This window comes from Urocitellus parryii, chromosome 5 (assembly GCF_045843805.1).
Source record: "Urocitellus parryii isolate mUroPar1 chromosome 5, mUroPar1.hap1, whole genome shotgun sequence".
Taxonomy (NCBI): Eukaryota; Metazoa; Chordata; class Mammalia; order Rodentia; family Sciuridae; genus Urocitellus; species Urocitellus parryii.
Genome location: NC_135535.1, coordinates 12,891,781 through 12,910,411, shown reverse-complemented (window position 1 = coordinate 12,910,411; position 18,631 = coordinate 12,891,781).

The following is an 18,631-nucleotide window of genomic DNA, read 5'->3' as shown; positions in this document are numbered from 1 at the left end:
AGGGCAGAGTCTCATCCACAGGGGATGGCAGGAGCCCAGACGGAGATGCAAGTGGAAGCTTCTTATAAACCACAAGTGTGGCCGGGCCTGGAGGCTCATGCCTGTAATTCTGTGTGTGTGTGTGTGTGTCTCTGGAGGCTGAGGCAGGAGGATCACAATTTAAAGGCCAGCCTCAGTAACTTAGTGAGGCTATAAGCAATTTGGTAAGACCTGGTCTCAAAATTTTAAAAAATAAGAAAAAAGAGCTGAGAATGTGGCTCAGTGGTTAAACGCCTTTGGGTTCAATTCCCGATACAAATAAATAAAGAAATAATTAAATACCCCAATATAAGGACATGTTGTGATTAACGTGATTGTTACGAAGGATGCACTATGTTAAGGGCCACTGGGGTCTCCACCTTCTAGAGTCTTGAAATTGGTATCCTCATTAAATATATGTGGCAAAGGTGTTGAGTATTATATGTGTAGTACACTAAGGAAGCTACAAGGACTGCTTCCCTTAACGTAGTAAAGGGAAATATTGCATCCCAACCTGGGGTGTGTGTGTGTATGTGTGTGTGTGTGTGTGTGTGTGTGTGTGTGTGTGTGTGTGCGTGCTTCACAGAGAAAATGCAGTTCAGCTGATCCTGGAAGTAGGGCTGGCATCTTGCCAGGCCAGGAGTGGCATCAGCAGGTAAGTCACTTCTCTGAACCTGAGACTCCTCCAACATAGAAAATGTGACAGAAGTGATAGCTACCTCACACCTGAAAATGAACACTCACAGCAAATGTTTATGCAGTGGCCCCTCAGCTACAGGGGACGTGTTCCGCGACCCCAGTGGGTGCCAGAAACCCTGGGCAGCACCACCCTGTGGACAATAGGTTTTGTCTCCTACACACCATACACAAACTTCATGCTTTTTCCATCCTAACTGAACACTTATCGCACTATGTGGCCATGACTTTTGCAGTTTGACATGTGACAGGAAACTAGCATGACTTTCCTTTCTCCTTCTCCCCGATTTTGTCAACAGGAGATTCGTTCTTGACAGAGATCTTAGTGACCTACAGCAGACTCTTTTTCATTCCTTTTTCAGTCCAGAACTGTCACCTTTTTTTTTACCTTAAAGAAAGCAGATTAGAGCTTCTCTTTGATACATCTGGATTGTCGACACCACTTCTCTTGTGCTCTGGGGCCACTAAGTAAAATGAGGGTCACTGGAACACGGGCAGTGGGTTGACCTGCCCGCTGCTCTCTGGCCCTCAGCCTGTGGAAGCTCTTCACCCCTCCAAGGCTGAGCTTCTCACCTGTGAGATGCTGCCAGTGGACCTGCCTCATAGGTTTTGGTGAGGCTTCCAAGAGAGCGCTGCCCCTAAGCAGAGTTTGCTCCTCTCGTGGTGCTGGGGGTGTTGGGTGTGATGTTTGATGTGAGGTGCCCCAACAGCTCATGGCGAGACAACACGAGGACGCTTAGAGGTGAGATGACTGCCTGACAGTGCGTGGATCCCCTGATTGACAGGGATGAACGGAACAGGAGGAGGGTTTAAAACCTTGTTCTAGTTTAGACTCGGGGTGACCTCAGTCGCCATGTCCTGAGCTGCTCTCCTCCCCCTCCCCCTTCCACCGTGATGTCCGCCTCACCTGGGCCCAGAGCAACAGAGTCGGTTGTCTGTGGACTGGGACCTCCGAGACCATGAGCTCCAAATACACTTTTCCTCCTCTAAAATCGCTCTTTTCAGGTCTGTTGGTTACAGAGACGAAAAAGCTGAGTGAGACACAAGGTAAGGGGTGCTTTCTTGGGCCTTTGAAGAGAGAGAGGGGAGGAAGAAGTTCCTTAGATGGAAGGCAGAGGGTTGGCTACCCAAGAAGCGCTGAGAGGCCAAAACCCACCAAACACCCTTTCTTCTGGAATTGTCCATTCAAGCTTCATAACAAGCTTATGTTATGACCATTTTACAGATGAGAAAACTGAGGCTTAAAGTGGTCCACATTTAACTCAAAAAGCTAAACACCATAAATAAATAAAATCAAAAAATAACCCAATCAACAAATGGGCCAAGGACCTGAACAGATACTTCTCAGAAGAGGATAAATAATCAATGAACACATATATGAAAAAAATGTTCATCATCTCTAGCAATTAGAGAAATGCAAATCAAAAGATATCATCTCACTCCAGTCAGAATGGCAGCTATTATGAAGACAAACAACAATAAGTGCTGGCGAGGATGTGGGGAAAAAGGCACACTCATACATTGCTGGTGGGACTGCAAATTGGTTCAGCCAATATGGAAAGCAGTATGGAGATTCCTTGGAAAACTGGGAATAAAACCACCATTTGACCCAGCTATCCCTCTCCTTGGTCTATACCCAAAGGACTTAAAAACAGCAAACTACAGGACACAGCCACATCAATGTTTATAGCAGCACAGTTCACAATAGCCAGACTGTGGAACCAACCCAGATGCCCTTCAATACATAAATGGATTTTTAAAAATGTGGCATATATACACAATGGAATATTACTCAGCAATAAAAAGAGAATAAAATCATGGCATTTCCAGGTAAGTGGATGGAATTGGAGAAGGTAATTGTAAGTGAAGTTAGCCAATCCCCAAAAAACCAAATGCTGAATGTTTTCTCTGTATAAGGTGACTGACTCATAGTGGGGTAGGGAGAGGGAGCATGAGAGGAATAGACGAACTCTAGATAGGACAGAGGGGTGGGAGAGGAAGGGAAGGGGCAGGGGGTTAGCAAGGATGGTGGAATGTGATGATCATCATCAGCCAAAGTACCTGTATGAAGACACGAATTGGTGTGAATGTACCGCGTATAAAACAAGAGATATGAAAAATTCGTGCTCTATATGTGTAATATGAATTGTAATGCATTCCTCTGTCATTTATTTAAAAAATCAATAAAAAGAGCAATAAATGAATAGTGAATATATAAATAAGTTCTTTATTTAAAAAAAAAAAAAAGAGGTCCACCTGTGCACAGCAGGTTAGAAGCAGTGTCAGTCCTCCTGGCCCGGGTTCCTCCTCACTTCTACTAGACGAGCCGACGCTCTGCGTGCCAGTCTGGCCTCCTCCTGTCTTTCCCCTTCATGTCCAGGCTTAGCCGTTTGGAGAGAGCCCCCGGGGTCCACACTGCTTCACCACAGAAGCCCAGCCACATTAGAGGCGTAGCTGTGGAATTCACCACGGCTACATGCCTGACAGCTTCCCACTGTGGACCGGGAAATAATTACTGTCAGTAATTAGAATTAAATTGCTCTTGTCAAAACACACAGAATTGCAAAGCCAGCACTGAGGCTCCTGGATCCCTTAGTCCCAGTGGCCACCCTCCCTCCTCCTGGCCTAGCTGAGCGCCATGTGGTTTCCCAGACATTTCCTGTCCCTTCTGGACTCCAGGTGTGGGTCACTCGCCATTAGCCATCATCCTCATCACATGCAGAAAGTGAGAGGGGGGTGCTCCTGAGCTCCTGTTTTCCTGGAGAGACCCACGGAACTCGGATGATGATAATAATAGTGGCTGCTCATGGCAGTTAGACAGAAGGACACCAAACCACAGCTTGAAGTGCAGTGAGATTCTAGAAGGTTGTGCGCAGTAAAGGCACCTTGCAATTTCACAGAGAAAGAGGGGGGGGGGAGAGGACACCTCTATTGTCTCTCTCTAGTTGTGACAGTAGTGCAAATCTAGTTTTGAGAATTTAGAAATTGAGAAAAATATAAAGAAGAAAATTTTTTTAAAAAAAAATCTCAAATCCCAATACACTGCAGTGATGGCTACTCATATTTGGAGTGTTTTCCTCTGTCCCTTCTCTCTGCGTCTCTCTCCTGCACCCACCCTCAGAGGTTAACTTGATTCTCTCTCCAGCTCATCAGGAAAATCCAAGTGCCCATGATCTTTTTACTTCCATTTCATTTTTTGATTGACTCATAATATTTGTGCCTATTTATGAGGCAATGTGTGATATTTTTTTTTAATTCATGTGTATGTTGCATAACGATCTGTCAAGGTGATTAGCACATCCATTGCCTTAAACTTTTATCACTTCTTTGTGGTGAGTACTTGCAAAATCCTCTTTTCTGGGTGTTTTGAGAAATGCAATGCATCCTCGTTAACTCCTCAGCCTCCTTGGTACAGAACAGCAGAACGTATTTCTCCTCTCTGACTGTAACCCTGGGCCTGCTGGCCAAGTGACCTATTATGTTACACTTCTGCCTTCCAGCACAGGAAGGACTGGCTTTCACTTGCCCTGGGAGAGAATGGATCCCAGCTGCATTTCTCCCCCGGGGTGGGCTGCAGGGCTGGAACTCCAGGAGGAGGGGCCTGAGTCTCTGTCCAGAGATCTGGGAAGGGTGGGCCTTGAGGGAGACTCATGCTTTCCTGTACCCATTCTGTCACTCTGAGCTCTCCAGTGACCTCAAGAAGAAAAGTGATCTGCTCACTTACAGTTGGAGAAGCCAGATTCCCTCTGAACTGAGCTTTGTGGGTGAAGTGTGCCGGTTACTCTGGTTCTCTTGCTGGTGACATCAGGCGGATGTCACCGTTTCTGCTGAGGTCCTGTGCATGTTGGAGCACACACTTCCTTATGGCATCTCTGGGCTTCTCTGGGTCCCTTGGGTGGACATTTCTGGATGTTGGCTGGGCACCATCGGGGCCAATGACTGTGGTGATGGGGAAGAAGTGTCCCCTGGGACGCTTCTTGGCTTTGCTGTGTCTGGGCTGGGTGTGCCCCCCACCCCGGGCTAACTGTAGATCTGCTGCCAGAGGTAAATCCAACAGCCACGGTGGGGTGGCTCCTGCTGCCAAGTCTCAAAACACAGCATCCTTTGAATATTTACCTCCATATCTTGAGCCGGGCCACCTTGTGAAGTTGATGTCACCGCCTTTGCCTCAGATTCCACTTCTTGTGCAGAAGGATGAGTGTCAGGCTCCATGAAAGCAGGGAATGGCTGGCAGAGAGTGCGCAGACCTAATCGCTGCCAGACCCTGTTTCTCTTCTTTCTGCTCCAACAAACGAAACTAGTGCCAATCCCTATGTGCCTCTGGTGTTCTACCAAGAGCTGCCTGGGAGGCTGGTGACTTCTTGTGCCCTATTGCAACTGTCCAATCTCTCCTACCCCAAAGCGGCTGCATCCTGGGCTACTTGATCGAGCACCCTCATATCCGTCCTCATCCTGCAGCTCTTAGCTGGCACCCCCCCTCCTCCTCTCTGTTCCTTCTCCATGTGAAGAAGCACAGATACCAAGCACATCGTTGAGTGATCATTTGATTGCTATGTGACTATACTCCGGAATAACTACCGCAGGGTCCATGCTCCCACTGCATCCTGCTGCCTGGCACATGACAGGTGCTGAGGAGAGTTCAATACGTGAACACTGAATTGCAGATGAGACTGATGTTATTCTAAGGAAAGACTTGAATCTTCTATTAGAAAAGGAAACTGTTTGCATGCTTTTCTTCTTCAATGTTGAGAACCAACCAGCTTTGCCACACTCTTTGGTGTTCTTGTGTTTAAGAATCTCTGCTTCACTCTGATTCCTCCTGTTCTATTTAAATAATGCATAGTGGATGGAGACCTCACCAGGCAGAGAGAGACATTAAATCTTCTCCCTTGGGCAAGAGAGGCAGGCTACAGGAGGAGCCTGGAGCTGCATGCTTTCCTATAGGAGTGAGTCCAGGATGGCCCTCCTAATGAACGCTGCTGGTACTGGCTCCCTGCTTTATATTTAGGATCCAGGGACCCTGGGCAAAAGCTTTCTCATCACTCTTGATACAGATGTTCTTGTCCTTCCGTTAACTGGAAGCTGGAGGTAATTACTGGCAGAAGAGCAGCTCTGTGAGGCACATTAGGCTAGTGAGAACTTCAGTGGACCGCAAATTGCACCTCTAATTAGGCAGTTGCTGATGCAAAGAGATCAGAATTTAGTTGACAGGCTCACTCAGGGCCAAAGCAGCTCCCAGCTGTAAGTGGTCTGCAGTGGGAGGAGGAGAGGGGATGGGGAAGGGAAAAGGCTGGGTGGGAGAGACAAGAGCCAGAGAGGGGATGAGAGGGAGAGAAGGAAGGAAGGAAGGAAGGAAGGAAGGAAGGAAGGAAGGAAGAAAGAAAGAAAGGAAGGAAGGGAGGGAGGGTTACCCCTCTTCAAACCCATATTCTTGCAATCAAGTCAGGAAGATTTCAGACATCTTGCTCAGAGTAACAGGAATGAGTTTATTGAAGGGCTAGGAAAGGGGAAGGGGACACTCTCAAGGGAGAGAGTGGGTCCTCTCACAGGAGGGATGTGCTTCTCCTGCACTCCAGTTTTACTGGGGATCCCAGAGAAGTTTCCAGAGAGTCCTGCCCAGGTCTGCCTCTTGACTTTTGACTGACATCAGGATGACATCAGAGACTTTCAAGTCCCCACTGCCATGGCAACTCTAGGTTACCTTGGCCCCTGCTGACCAGTTCTAATTGGATTCTTCACCATAAATTCCTACAGATCTTTGGGTTATGAGGAACTATCCTTATCTCCCAGAGTTTCAGGATCTGGTCACAAAAGTCTCCTGGGTTCTTTCCATCTCTGGCCTGCATTTCTCCTGCAGATAACAGGTAATTTGCGGAGGAATGTGAAAGAGCCTGTCCATTTAGGTCAGGCAGGGCTGCAGGTAAATGGCTTCTTGGCAAAGAAAGCACATGGGGGTCAGCGCAGTGGGTCCACTTTATGGAATTATCCATTCACCTTGCATTCCCATCACCCACGCCTGCCTGTTCCCTAATGGGAGGAGGGAGAAAGAAAGAAATGAAGAAAGGAAAGAGATAAAAAAGACAGAGGGTGGGGGAATGAGGAGGGAAGGAGGGCTGTCTGTCTTCGCTTCCTACCAGTAGGGAAAAAAAAAAAAAAAAAAAAAAGCACCAGACTGCATTTTGGAAGGATTGCACACCAACCATTTGGCAGTAGCTACTAAAGCTAAACATATGCCTCATCTATGGCCCAGGAAATCCTCGCCAAGGTTTATCTGTGAGAAGCACGCTCACCTGTCCAACCCCAAAGAATGGACTAAGAGACACAAGGCACAGCAAAAAGTGAAGCTTTACTTCCTCCAGTCGTGCAAGACCCAGTGTCTGGAGGGAGCAGGAGAGTCAGCATTTTATCCCCAAGGTCCCTCCCCTGTTCCTCATTGGCTGCACAATCTTCCTGTCCATCACCAGGTTTTCCTGTCTCCGATTGGGCTGTTTAAAGAAGTAGACCTCCGGGGGGTCCCCACCTGCCTTTGTTCTCTCCTGTTGGGAATGTCCTTTGAGTTGCTGTCTGTTGGTCAGGTGGGCCCCTTCCTTCTCACCGCCTGCTGTCAGGGGGCTGTGAATTGTTTCATTTTTACTCTGCTAACTCCTCCCGCTGCCTTTCTTACAACCCAGGTCCTTTTACATTTGAAGCTAAACGCTGGATTCTGAAAATTGGAGCCGCTGGGCTTTCTATTTCTCGCCCATCTCAGAGGAATGAGCACACGTGCTCACCAAAGGCACGCCCAGGAATCCACAGCAGACTCTGCCCACGAGGCCCCCACTGGAAACAACCCTGAGGTCCAGCCACAGGAGACTGGAGAGATACCAGGCGGCAATTTAAAAGGATGGCCACGCCCCTGCTGGTAATTGCCAACAGGTGGTATTCTGATGAGCAAACGTGGGCAGGTGCAGAAAGGGTACATTCCCGTAAAATTGCACCCTTACTGAGCCCCAGAATAGGTGGAACTAACCCACCAAGATAGAAACTGTGATGATGATTATCTTCTCAGGATGGGGTATGGACAAGAGAGACACTGGGAAGCCCCTGGAGAGTGGCAAACTAGTTACACCAATGTGAAGCCCATGGTGTTTACTGTATATTATGTTATATATACTATTTCTATTTCTTGGACTAGGTAAGGGAGAAATCTTTCACGTTTATCTGCCTTAATCATTTATTTTGTGAACTGGGTGCCTCTTAAGAATCTGGCTTCAATTGGACCTTTGAACTTCTCTTCACTAATTTACATTGTTATTGTAGTGTATCTGTTACATTGTATTGTGGATTATTGTTGAAGTATGGTCTATTGTTAAATAGCCTATCTGAGTTCTTTGTATCTTCTCCAGCTGCAAATCCTCCTCTGGTTCATCATCTTCCTTGATTCTTTTGAGTGATGGTTTAAATTTTTAAGTCATCAACTCTATCCATCTTTTCTCTCGGCAGTTTTTGGGTTGTCTGCTTGTTTTCTTTGCAGACTTCTTATTTTTTGACAAGCTGGTTGAAGGTAATGGACCTTAAACAGCTCCGTGGGTGAGGGCAGACATGCAGAATTGGGAGTGGAGAGGCAGCCAGAGATGAGATCACACTAGGGGGGAATTTACCCTGAGTGCAACAGACAGGAAGGGAGGTAAGCAGCGGGTAATGCTGAGATTTGTGTTATGAAGATCACTTTGGTAGCTGGGTGGAGAATAGACTGAGGGTTGCAATGTCAGATCTCCAGAACCTTCCAGGGGGAGTGACCTGGGCTGGTAAGCGGGAGGCAGATGGAGAGACGGTGAAGGCTTGGAGACCTGCTTTGGCACTAGATTTCTCCCTTACTTGTGAAATAGCGTATCTGGGTTCTTCGTTTCTTCTCCAGCTGAAAATCCTTCTCTGGTTGATCATCTTCCTGGATTTTTTTTTGAGTGATGGTTTAAACTTTAAGTAAACTTCCCTGGGACCCCAAAGTGTGTGCCTCTGGGGTGAGGGGGTGGCGGGCTGGGTGGAAAAGTCCCCACATCAGAAGACAGCTGGGCACTTGGGATTCTGTGTCTCTTCACTGCTGGCTTCTAGATCTGTTTGCTTTTGGGTTGAGCTCTTCATCATTCCAGTATCTGATCCTGGTGGTCCAGTTGGGACTGCAATTTCATCCCCCACACCCAATACTGAATTTCTCCATTAAAATACACTGAATAATCTATCACTCTCTCCTCATTCTGTGAGGTTTTCGTGGTCCGTCATGAACCAGTTCTATTGTGCAATTACTCTCAAATAATCATCTCTTTTCTTTTGCTTTTATCATAATATTTTGATAGTTGCATGTTTTGATTCACTTATTTATTTGCAGGAAGCTTATCTCCTAATTGTTCTTTTTAAAAAGTTCTCAGTTGTTCTCTGGCTAATCTGTTTGGGGTGTATTATTACTGTTGTTTCCCCTCAGGTGAACTTAAGAATTTAATAATTAAGTTCCAAACAAATCCTATTAGGAATTTAATTGGGGTTTCATTCAACTCATAAATTAATTTCAGGAGAATTATTATACAAGTTTTCTCCTACACATTTGTTTTCCAATGTATTAAAATCTATTGCTATTTTTTGGCAAATATTTTTGAGTGTATCCCATAGATTCTACTGACTGGCACAGTTTTTGCAAAGTGGTTCTTTGATAAATTTTTCAGTTTTCATAGTCTTTCTTAAATTTCTTTTCCTCAGAATTCTGTGTTTGGGCTACCATGGTAAAATATCGTTTAGTCTTCCTTTCAGGGACTATTATTCACATATATGAAATATACTGACTTTTTAAAACACTTTAATCTATGAAGTTAATTTACAGGACTAGTTTAAAAGATAAATGTTTTAAAATTTGATACACAACTGTATGCACTTAAGAGGGAAAATGGAAATGGAAACATATGGGGGAAACTTTATAACATTCACTCGAGCAAAAGTAGAAAACCCAAATAGAGAAGTTATTATGAGTTTCATAAGAATGCAATTGCATTATTGTACAAGATGATCATTTTAACATTTTTACAACAATCATATCACATCTTTGTGTTCATTCTTTGTGTTCATTGCTTAGAATTTTCAGAACTGCACTAAACTATAAGGAAAACAATAGCCTGTTTTCCTGACTGCCTTTGCCTCTGGTTTAAGTAGGAATTGTCTAGTGTTCACAGTTAAGGATAATGTTGACAGCATAGAATATAAAACTTTACTATGATAAAAAAAATTGTTGTTTCCTAAATCTCCCACTGTCTTCAAAAAAAAAAAAAAAACCAACAAATTTTGGGATTCTAGAATTTACTTTGAATGTTACTATCCTTTCTTTCCTCATTAACATTATTATTCCTATTTTCTCCTTAAATATATTCATGTGAAATGTTGCATAAATAGCCTTTTTTTAATAATAAATCATCTTTGCATGTCTTAGATAGGTCTTACTTGGTCATTTTTTGAATAATTATTTTAATTTTGCTGCTGGATCTGGTCTAGTCATATATTATTCAGGGTTTCTACATCTCTTCCCAATTTTATTTCCCTTCTATATTTTGGAGTCGAGTTTGTGTTGACTACACAATGCAGTACACATTTATATCTTTCTATGCCTAAAACAATTTCAGTAGCATGGGGATTTGGGTCCCTTGGAATTTTGAAAGAATAAATTTCAAAACTGGCACAGTTTTTGCAAAGTGATTCTTTGATAAATTTTTCAGTCTTTCAAAGTAACTTCTCTATTTGGGTTTTCTACTTTTGCTCAAGTGAATGTTTTAAAGGTCCCCCATATGTTTTCATTTCCATTTTTCCTCTTAAATGCATACAGTTATGTATTGTCTTTAATATTTTATTCCCTCTTTCTTATCTGTCACAGGATTCCTTTTCCAAATATTTTTTGTGTATCAAAGATGTCCATTTCATTAACTTTTTTTTAGAAAACTTATTTTACATCCAAAAAGTCAGGAACTATGTCTTACAGACAGACATAGGCTAGATTTCTGTTATAGGTATTTTAAAATACTAAAACAAAAATGAAACTTGCATTCCAATCTTTTTCTTTAACTGATTTTATTTTTTAAGTACATGACAGCAGAATGCATTACAATTCTTATTACACATATAGAATACAATTTTTCATATCTCTGTATATAAAATGTGTTCACACCAATTCATGTCTTTATACATGTACTTCGGATAATGATGACCATCATATTCCACCATCACTGCTAACCCCCTGCCCCCTCTATTCCCCTCCCACCCCTCTGCCCTATCTAGAGTTCGAAATCTTGAGAAGAATGGAGTACTACCAGGAGCCCAGACTCACCCTCTTCAGATAGCTCCTCCCTCCATTGCTGAGAACTGGCTGCTTCCAGAAATACCACGTGAATCACCGCCATATTTAGTCATGCCATAGACACATTTTGCTCCAAACACAATATTGTTTAGTTTTGCTGTTTTTGATTTTTTAGTGAGTTGAATTATACTGTAAGATTTTTTTTTTTCTGCTCAGCATCATGTTTTGAGATTCCTTGTGATTATGCATGTAGTGGACTTTATTGTTTTTCACTGAAGTATGGTATTCCCTTGAATGGATATTACAAAATTGTCTGTTCTGCTCTCAGAGGAATTTAAATTGCAGCAAAGTTTCTTTTTCTTTTGACAAACAATGCTTCCATAGATATTATTGCACATGGTTGTCAGTACCACGCGAGGCACAATGTGTTCTCAGACAGAAGAAAGAGTGACATTGTCAGATTATAGGAAACGTTCCTCACCATGCTTGATGACCGAGGCTTTATAGTTCCTTACAAACAAGTGGGTACAAAGTGGTATTCTAGTGAGTGGTAAATTCCATTGGCATTTTCAACATAGGCTTCTGTGATTACTGGAATAGGTCCCTCACACTTAGGGCTCAAGGGGCTGTGTTCACCTCTTCTCTCTGAATCCAGGTCCACCCAGCCCAACCAGAGTTAATGTTAGTTTCTATAGCTCCTTCAATATTTTTATGCTAGTACAGACACATATGTTTATATTTTTTGCTTTCCTCTTTTTATATACAAAGGGTGGCATGTTGTAACACTGTTCTCTGCTTTTTCACATAATGGTATAGTTTGGACATCTTTGAAGATCAATATATAAATAACTAGACATATTTTTTGGCACCTGAAAATGTTTCACTGTGTAGATTCACCATCTTCTACTCGACCAGGCCACTGCTGATGGCTGCTGTATCATTTCTCGTCTTTAGCTGTTGCAAACAATGCTACAAGAATTAACCATGTGTAGAGGTCATTTCAAGGAATTGCAATTCCTGGGTCAAACAGTCTACGCTTTTGAAATATTTGCATATAAACTCTACAGCTAAGAAGTATACCTCTTTAAAAACAGTCTGTGGATATTTCCATTGAGATCATGTTAACATTCTAAATGGATATAAGAAGAATTGAAATATTTATGGTGTTGAGTTTAAATACACCCAAACCTTTGTCTTTCTACAGGCTTTTTCTTAGAATACATGGGAATATTTTGTTACTCTATTTCCTGTTGTTATAGTTTGGATATGGGATGTCCTCCAAAAGCTCACGTGTGAGTCAATGCAAGAAGGTTCAGAGGAGAAATAATTGGGTGATGAGAGCCTTAACCCAATCAGTGAATTGATCCCTGATGGGATTAATTGAGTGGTAACTAGAGGAAGGTGGGGTGTGGCTGGAGGAAGTGGTTAGTTGGGGGCGTGGCTGTGGCTATATATTTTGTATCTGGAGCTGGTGTCTCTCTCTGCTTTGGGATCACCGTGATGTGAGCTGCTCCTCTCTGCCTCCCTCTTCCGCCATGATGTTCTGCCTCACCTGGAGCTGTGAGGGATGGAGCCGGCCTTCTCTGGATTGAGACCTCTGGAACCGTGAGCTCTCAAACTTTTCTTTCCCTACAGTTGATCCTTAGTCACAGCGGCAAAAAAAGCTGACTAAAACACTATTCTATTCTATTTCCTAGATCTTTTATCCATTTAGGGTGGTGATTGTAAATGGGGCTGCTCTTAAGGATTGATGTTGAAGTAGGCAGTTTATTTGACGAATATGTGATAGATACATTAATTATCTAATAAGTCTGTTAGTTGAGGTCCGCCAAGAGGCAGATGCCAAAAGAAGAATTAGAGGCTTGTGAGAAAATGAAGAGGGGTCAGGGAGGCTGGGCGAGGCAGGTGGGACGCCACAGGAGAAAGGGTTCGGGTGGAATCGTCTTCCCTGCAGTGGAGTTCGGAGGAAGCTCCGTGAGGCCCTGCGAGTCCTTGAGCCACAGCCGTCCCTCTGAGGAGTGGCCATCTTCTGCGGCCTTAGCAGCACATGGAGATGGGTGTGGCAGCTGGGCTTGTTGGTCCTCCCTTGGCTCTGGGAGGCCACACAGTCCATCTCTCGTGGTCCACAGATCTATGTCTCAGAGTCAAGGGAAGCCCCTCCATGGCTCCTGTGAAACATAGATGGGAGCAGAGTCCCTGTCACTGCAGATGGGCTGGTGCCTGGAACAGCATCTCTATCCTCTCTCCACCGTTAATTCTAAATTCCCTTTGCTCTCACCTTGGCAGATCTTGATGGCTTAGCAGGCAGAGTGCCCCAGACCTTCACTCCTGAGGAATATGGATCTCTGGTAACCATAGTCATCTCTGTATTTTAATGAAGTAATGGGGAGAGAGGGGGATCCCGGGGGGTGGCCAGTGGTTCACCTCATCATGGAAATGCAGCCCTAAGTCCTTGTGCTCATCAAGCTCAATGGCCTCGGCCACTACAGTGACTTTTCTCCTCACCTGCTGGCCCCTTGTCACAGGGGGTTCCAAAGTGCCCTGTAGGGAGCCATACCTTGTGGCCCAATGGAAATGTTGCTCATCACAACCCAAAGGTTGTTGTGAGTCTTTGAGTTAATATTAGCTCAGCCCTTTGTGGCTCTCTCCTTGCACAGAACCAACAAGTCCGACTCTTATCAGACTTTGTCAGATCCTGGTGACCATTTGGGTGGACTGGGCCTCAACAGTCTACTGGTAGCTGCTATTATTTACCACTAAGGCAGACCAGCCCTCCAGTCTCCTAGCCCTCAATTCCAGAATTGAGAGAACCTGGGAAGCACAAAGTACCCCAGTGGGACACTGGGGTTGATGGTGAATTGAGTCTCTTCTGCTACCACCACTCCGTTCCCAGCTCATTCTTCCCTTTGGGGACCCAGGACCCACCAGAGCTGTTTGATTTAATATACTCATTGCATTCTGAAGAATGGCAGCTCACCTTCCATAGTGCTCCCTTTGGCTGGGACTTCAGCAGAGCTATCAAAGCCACAGCAGCATCCTAGGAGGCACCTGGGCTTAGAGGGCTCAGTAATGATACAACCTGGGGGACCCATGGTCACAGCCCACCTAAGTTCCTCCTTCACTTCAAACTGGGTGTCTTGGTGCCATCCTGTGTGCATTCTAAAAGCCCTCGTCTCCCAGGAGTGGAGCACCTTAGTGTGCTCACATCGTCTTGGAAGCCTGACTTCAACACATTGGGTGATGAATTACACAGCGCAGCTGGGGCAGAGGTCAGTAATGCACCCTATAGTCAGGGGTCTCAGAGGTACAATGTCATGCAAACCAGGCTACTTTCCTAAATTTTTTACATTAACAGGTTTTTTTTGTTGTTGCTCAGATTAGAATAACGCAATGTAAAAATAATGATGGTTGACTTCTCACTTTTCAGTTTTCTGCCTTTTGTCTGGTGGTGTTACCTAACCTACCCAGTTCAACATTAAACAGTGATGTTAGTGAGCGACCTTACTCTTGATAAGTTTTATACCTTCAATGCCCTCAGAGAGTAGGCAGGTAAAATGGAATTTGGGGCAAATGCCCAGCACTGAGCTCAGATATCAGGGTTTTCATCTATTTCTTCTTTTTTTTTTTTTAAAAAGTTCTGAGTTTCACACTTTTAGCAATTTTTAAAAATTTATTCTATTGGCATAAAAATATTTCATGAGATCTACTTCATTTATCAATGTTTAAGTCTACAACAGAGTATGACTAACTCTAAGGCACCATCATAAAGGAGATCCCTAAGATATTCTCATTTAGCTTGAGTAAAACTTTATGGTTGCTGGTGAGCAAGGAAAATATGGTACATACCCAATGGAATATTACTTGGCCTTTAAAAAGAAAACAATTCTGCAATATGTAATAGTACCCATGAACCCTGAGGACATTAGGCTAAGTGCAATAAGCCTGTCACAGGAGAAATACTGCATGATTCCATTTAATATGAGATATCTAAAATACTTAAATCAACTAGTAAAAGAGTAGAATGGTGGTTACCAGAGGCTGAGAAGGGAGAAAATGGGGAGTAGATACAGGTCATTAAAAGCTAAAAATTCCCTGGCACTCAGATGCACAAAACAACTGTCCTGCAATTTAAACACAGCAAGTACTGCTCCATTCCAAATGATTCCCAGTTGGATGACAATGCTATTTTCTCTCTTTTGGACTTTGGCCACAGCCTCAAATGGATGGGGAAAGCTGTGCTATTGCATCAGCAGCAGCAGCAGCAGCCCACATCCTGAATGCACCCCACTGCCCAGAGTCCTTGCTTCCTAAAGCTCTCTGTGCTGTTGCAGACCAGCGGTTCCCAGGCTTCAGTGTGTTGCAGGGCAGTCCCCTGCAGGGCTTGTGAAAATCCAGGTTGCTTGTCCTCCAGTGGAGATCCTGATTCTGTAGGGTAAGGTCCAAGAACTTGAATTTCTAATAGGTTTCCAGGCCCTGCTGAGGTGATGCTTCTGTAACTGCACACAGAGACCCATGACTGAAGCCCTGGCACATGCTGAGAATCCAGAGCCAGTGCCTTGGCTTGCCAGGGTGACAATGCCACATTATCCTTTGTGGAGTCTGAGTGCGCCGTCACCTCTGTGCATGGTCCAGAGTAAGTGGTGCTGTCTCTGTTTGCCTGAGAACACACCAGCCAACCTGTGCTCTCAGCCTTAGAGGTCCAGGTCTTCAAAGTTAGAAGCCAGCTCAGGCTTCTCTATAAACTGCAACGTCAAAATGCCCTACACTCAGCAAAGTTCAATGTCCAATATCACAGGTTCTGGTCACACCAAAAACTTTTAGGGAAGAATATAGCTCTTTAATTCAGTTGAACATTTCTTTTTATGGGGAGGGGTTAATTAATTTGTAAGTGGCGATTACATTTTGATTATTTTTTTTTTATGAAGGCTGTATTTCTTGCCTTTCTAGGCTTGCTGAGATCAATTGTCTCTTTAACCTCCACTTCACATTTCCTTTAAAATTTGGAAATTATACGTTTTCTATTGTTTTAGTGATTACCCTAGAAAGCTTAATACACTATTGACAACAAAGAGTTAATCTGTATCATTATTCTCCTTCTGAATAATGCAGTATAATCCTGTATTCTTCTTCCAATGTTTATTTGATTGACAGCCAAGATTTTTACTTCTACCTTATTTGAGGTGATGAATATGCTAATTACCCTGATTTAATCACTGCACAATGTATACACATACCGAAACACCACATTGTACTCCATAAATATGTACAATTATTATGTGTCAATTAAAAATAAAATACAAAATAAAAATAAATTTAGAAATCATTTTTGCATAACCAGTAATTATTTTTGGATTTGCACATATGTTGTGAGATATTTTACTTCTCCCTGAAATTAATCTTTAAATTCTTCCTTTTAAAATTTCAACAAAAAAATCTATGTGTATGTTTGAAAAAAAAAAAAAAAGCATGGATCTCATGCTTGATGGTTGTCGGTGTTTTTTTATATCAGAAACTTCAAAATGTTATTCTGCGGCCTTCTGCCTTCCACTTTCACTGGGAGGAGGAGGCCCCTGCTCTAATTGTTCTCTGTCTAATTCCCTCTTTCTTTAGAGCATCGTTGAAGATATGGTTCCTGGCTCATTGCTGGTCACACATTTAGGAGTCGCTTCATTTATTTGTCTGGCTTACCTTTCTTGGCACCTCTGAATCTGAGCACAGGAGTATTGCATCTCCCTGTGAAGTTCCAGCTGTTGTCTTTCCAACCTTGCACCTTCCCCTGGTCGCTAGGATCTTCCTGTAGAATGCTGGTGCCTCTGTTGGACTGTCCCCTCCCCTCCGTCCCCATGACATCCTTTCCTCTTTGCTTTCTCTCTTTGCCACACTATATTTTGTCTTTATTTCCTGAGGGCAGTGATTAAAAGAGTTCAATCTTGGAGAGTAGTCAACTTAGAGGTAAGGATTCCCTGGGCAAAATATTTTATTTTTATTTTTTACATGATCTTGAACCAAATCTAAGAGTGACAGAATCTGTAGTGTGTATCTAAGTGTGTGAGTGTGAGTATGTGTGTGTGTGTGTGTGGGGGGGGATGTGTGTGGAATATTAATTCACCAGGGATGGTGTGTTGTTCTGAGAGGGGTCCAGCTGTACTCCAGGGTCTGCCATGTGTGTGTGATTGTGTCTTCTTCCCAACGCACTTGGAACCCTTGAGAGCACCCTTGAGTTCCCCAGGCGGTGACATGAGAACAGGGAGCAAAGGGTACAGCAAGACTCGCTGCTTCTGTTTTTCTTCTTCTTTTTTGGAACTTCCACAATTTGTGTGACTTCCTCCTTAGCCCCCGCTTGCATTTAAAAACTCGAGTCCTGCTCTGTGTTCTGATCTCAGACCTTCTTTCTGCATGTCTAGTCTTGACATATTCCTAATATTTGAAGTCTGGGAATCACTTTCAGCGTTTTAATTTTAAAAATCTATTTTATTTGCTTGTAATTCATAAACATCTGTTTCTAAGATCATCCTCTCTTTCTTGATGTTGATTTTGGGGTTATTTTATGGTTTTTTAAAAAATAAAATGATTAGTATTCTAATTACATTCTTTTTAATTTAATAATGAAGGCTTTTTAAAACTTCCCCCACTGGTTTTAATAAATATTGTTCTTAATTTTTTTGCTGTTTTCTAAATAGCATATAATTAAAAATTTTTATTTCTTCTCTGAGTCAACCTTTATTTAATAGAAGGTTGTTTAATTTCCAAGTGGTTTCCTCTCATGGATTTGATTACATTTCATGATTAATTTCCAGTTTTAATGCAGTATTGCCAGAGAACATGGCCTCTACAATTTCTACCATGTAATTAAATTTTGTAAACATCACATGAATGCTTACAAAGGTATATTTTCTATGGATGCTGGTAAAATTACATATATTTATTAATATTAATAAGTTTAAATTACTAAATTTTCCATGACTTTTTTAGTTTCTGTCTTCTTATAGAAGGAGACAGCGCATTGGAGTTTTTCATTAGAATTGTGTTTTTGTAACTATCTCATTTAATATCTAAGATTTCTGCATATTTTGTCTTCTCCTTTTTAAGATGTATGATTCTTTTACCTTAATTCTGAACTTAAAATTTTCTCATTTTAAAATGATTTTTTGAAAGTATTTTTTGTCTTGAAATCTACTTTTCTGACTCTATTCTTATCAGTCTTGCAGCATTTTTGTTTAAATTTGCTCAAATCTTCCTCTTTACCCCTTTTCTTGGGATATGATTTGTATACCATGCCATCTACCTATTTAAAGTGCACAATTAAATGTTTTCAGTCTACACCCAGAGCTGTGCAGCTATCCACCCCAAACATTTTAGAATATGTTCCTTGACCCCCAATAGAAACCTGCACCCCTCAACAGTCATGCCTCTATTCCACCCCTCCCCTCCCCTGAGTCCTAGAAATCAGTTACTTACTGTGTCTTTGTAGATGTGATTATTCTGGACATTTCATGAAAATTGAATTACACAATGTGTGTTATTTTGTGACAGCTTCTTTTACTTGTCAGGATATTCCAAGGTTTATCCATGTGTGTCAGCACCTCATTCTTCTCTAGGCTAAAGAAT